At 42.1% G+C, this 4170-nt stretch overlaps 1 non-coding gene across 1 annotated transcript; it reads left to right on the top strand.

Moving 5' to 3' along the window:
* Positions 1-3253: 3253 nt before the first annotated feature.
* On the top strand, positions 3254-3359 carry LOC132612439 (small nucleolar RNA R71). Its single transcript, XR_009571799.1, has one exon. It is a non-coding gene; the product is annotated as a small nucleolar RNA R71 (small nucleolar RNA).
* Positions 3360-4170: the final 811 nt, after the last annotated feature.

Below are 4170 nucleotides of genomic sequence, written 5' to 3'. Positions count from 1 at the left end.
AAATATTGGGGCAAGAAAACAATTTTTATCTCCAAGTGAAGGGCTTGAAGAAAGGTGAGAATTTCATGATTTTGTTGTGTTATAAATGGTATATGTATGTTGTAGTATGTGTGAATGAATGAAAAACATGAAAATTTTGTGTGTTGGAACTAGGGGTGTGTTGGCCGAATATGTACATGAAATTGCATGATTTTAATGGCTTGAATTCTTGTTGTAATCTAGTTGTAATATGATGGGAATTATATTAGAAAGGAAAGTGGAATGAATTAGTAAAAAAATTGGAAGTGTGGGAGCTGGCCGTGTGGTGCTAGGTTTGATATGAAATATGAATTTGATTTTTGGTTGCATGCTAATTGAGTTAAGGTGAATTGAATCTTGTTAGCATGTTAATTGTGTTGTTATGGAAGATTGGTTATTAAGTTGTTGAAGGAAATTATTGAACTTTGTTATGATTTGTGTATAAGTGAAAATGAAAGTGTTAAGAGGCAAATTATGCCTATGACAATGAACTTGGAATATAAAAATGTGTTGATGAGTTTGCATGTTGAAAGTTAGGAAGGGATTGGAAAAGTAGTGACTTGATGGAAAGTTGAACGTTTGTGAATTTTATGAATATCTTGTGAATATTATGTGAACATGTTATGGATTCCTCCGATGTGTGTCGTAATGATTTTGATGGATAATGGATATGAAAATAATAAGTTTTGGTTGGAAATGTAAGCTTGAAACGAAAGATGATTCGTCGTGTCGAAGGGTGGCTAATAATGCCATAGCGTATGATTTAGTGTTTATTGATGTTTGTTGTTGTTTGGATGTCTCCTCTGGGTTGTTGTGTTGCTAAGTTGAGCCGAGCTAAGTCTCGGGGATGTCGTATATACAGAGGAAATGCTGCCAAAATTTCGGTAGGCAATTATGTGTAAAGTTAGAGTATTGAAAGAATGGAACTAACCAAATGGTAAACTTGACCATTTCCAGATTTTGGACGAAATTTGGATTGACGCCAAGCGAGCATAAGGCGCCATCAAGGTATGTGAAGCACTTCTCTACGTTCCTAGGCATGTTCTGGATGTGGTAGGCTCGACCGCGAGCCTTAAGTCCGACTCCGTTCCCCGGAATTCGAGACGGAAAACCGCTCCAATTCCTTCAATTCAATTGAACCTATTTTCTTACAAATTGTCTTTAAAGTGAGATTTTGCACAAAAATTTCCCCAAACGGAGTCGGAACACTTCCGAATGAGTATGGGTGACCTCATAAGGTCAATTATCAATAATTTACGTATGTAGTCTCGGGTGGGTCCGAGGTGGGCCCACAAGGCCCGATACTCCCGGTACGATTTTAAAATACATCTGTTTTGGTCCGATGTTCTCCAAAAACTTCTGAACTATTGTTTTATGTATATTATGGCTATTTTTGTGTAATTTATACAATATGATTTCTGAACAGTTGAGAATCCCATTCTGATAATAATCTGTCGTGCCTTCCCAACTAGGATATAGGCGCGTACTATGCATACTATCTGGATATTCTGATTTTGGCTCGCCGTTTGGCACCCTTCAATTTGATCGAGTCTGTATGTTGAGTCTGTAGGTAGGTGGTTTCTCATTTATCGATTCGTGTCTGTCTCAATGCATTCTTTCACTGCGACCCGGGCCAGGTTCTGTTATCGTGCATAATTCTCTGCATTGTTCACCGCGTCCCTCGGCGTACGGGCCGGGATCTGTATGTCTGTATGATCTGTGTATGGGGATGGCGGCCAGGATGGCATACGATCTGATTTGATTCTGTCTGTCCACCGCGTCCCGTACTAAGAGGGCCGGGTTCTGTTACCGCGCCCCCAGACAGGGCCGGGATCTGTATGAATATATGCGTGTGCCATCTGTATTTATAAAGCACACGCCTTGGTATGATTTTGTATGACTCTGTGCTACTCTGCATGCATAATTCTGTCCGTCATACTACTGTCTGTCCGTCTGTGTTACGACTATTTCTGTATGTCCGTATGGCTTCTGCTTCTGTATGTCCGTATGGATTCAGATTCTGCTCGTCTGTCCGTATTATGATTCCGTCTGTCTGTCCGAACTATAATTCTGTTCATTTGTGTGTAACACGATTCTATATGTCTGTCTGGATCATAACTCTGTCCGTTAGTTTGACTTATGATTTTGCCCGTTATATTTCTGTGACTCTAGTTCGGACTATGTTTATATCTGTTACGTTTCTGCTTTACATACTCAGTGCATTTTCCGTACTGACCCCCGTTCTTCGGGGGCTGCGCTACATGCCCGCAGGTACAGACGCACCAGGTGATACGCCGCCCGCGTAGGTTTCCGACTCTGCTTTTTGAAGAGCTCCTTTGACTTGGAGCATATCTTTTGGTATATATCTTCTGTCTTATGTATACTCTGTATGTATGGATATTCTGGGTACGGCGGGGCCCTGTCCCGTCATATGACTCTGTATGTCTGTAGAGGCCTGTAGATAGATGTGTGGGTTACGGGTTTCGTCTGTATGTTAGCCTTGTCGGCTTATCCGTATGTTTCCGTATGTTCAGATATATATATGTTTGCGCGCGTGCCGTAGTTGTATCGGCCTACTTTTGTAAATTCTGTTTCAAAAAAAAAAATCTGTGCGATACGAAATTCGGTCGGGTAGGTATGTACGGGTACCCAGCTAGGGTGCCAGTCGCGGCCCACAGGGTTGGGTCGTGACAGTTATTGTAGTTCCATTGGTTGTTGTTGTAGAATGTTGTTGTAGTTTCCTTGATTATGTGACCCTTGCCCTTGTTGGGGTCTCTAGTATCTCTGAATCGGCCCAGGAAAGTCCCCCTTCGCTATGTAATCTGCATACTGAACATTCTTCAATTGCAGAGGGGGGCCCTCTTGATATGGATCCTCATGGACTTGGTACATGCCAGGCGGCATGCTAGAAATATCTTCACAAACATTTACCTTCTTCGTTTATTTCTCATCAAGCCTCTTTATTAGTAAAGAGAGGCTAGTGGCCAATTGTGCCAATGTCTGCTACGTTTACTGGCTATCTTTCACAATTTTGTGAATCAACGGTGTTCCAAGTGATAGTCCATCAGAGTTACTTGAGTGCCATGCTTGGCTGTGAGTAGTCAATTAGTTAAGTATATCAGTAATAGTAGCATAGGACTTGTTCCTAAAACACCCGTTGGCAGCATTATTGGCTATTGCTTGGGTTATAGGATCCAAACCTCTGTAAAACTTCTCCTTCAAAATCTGTTCTAGAAAACCGTGGTTTGGACTCCTATCCAAATATTCCTTGTACCTCTCCCAAGCTTTAAAAATTTGTTCCCCATTATGTTGTTTGAATTCATAAATCTAATCACGAATTTCAGCCCTTTTACTGGGGGGGGGGGGGGGTACCACTTCCTGAGGAAAACTCTGACCATCTCTTCCCATGTAGCAATAGAGTTCCGGGGCAGCTTTGCGAACCATTTTCTTGCTTTTCCTGCTAACGAATATTTGAAGAGTTTCAGCCGGACTGTTTCTTGAGTCACACCCTGTTTGATATGCTGAGAGCACACATCCAGAAAGTTTGTTATATGTTAGTGACGGTCATCATCGACTGCATTCCAAAAGTATCCCTCTTGTTTGAGCATATGATAGAGGGAATTGTCAAACTTGATAGTAGTAACATTCACCCTCGGATGAACGATTGCAGATGCAAAGTCTTCATCTGCTTCTGGTTCATCAGCAAAGACATTCTCGACTGGAAGTTCGTTGTTGGCCATGATCAACTGGTTTACAAGGTAGCAAATGAGGTGTGTGAGCCGACGGGGTCAGGTACCAGTAGTGACAATAGCAAAGGGGGGTTGGACACTAGTTGTGTATCCTGACTCGAGCTCGGACAACTCGGTAAACTGAACCCGCTCTTGGGAGGGGAACACAAAGAGGATTCAGCCAAAAAGAAAGACCACCAAAAGGCAGGGGGAGCAACATAGAAAGCGAGGCTCCACACCCTTCTCCGTGGGCTTCGAGGATCGTAGATTTTACTGCGAAAGCAGAAAACCTAAAAAGAACAAGTAAACACCCGTCTCGTGCTTGACTCTATCTGTAAGACAGGTGTGTGCAGCCACTTAGTGAGGAGACAAGATGACAAAGACTTTAAGAAGAGTAAACACTATTTAGTAATTTCAAAATAGT

The sequence above is a fragment of the Lycium barbarum genome, chromosome 9, assembly GCF_019175385.1.
Source record: "Lycium barbarum isolate Lr01 chromosome 9, ASM1917538v2, whole genome shotgun sequence".
Taxonomy (NCBI): domain Eukaryota; kingdom Viridiplantae; phylum Streptophyta; class Magnoliopsida; order Solanales; family Solanaceae; genus Lycium; species Lycium barbarum.
This window is presented reverse-complemented; position numbering and strand designations above follow the sequence as displayed.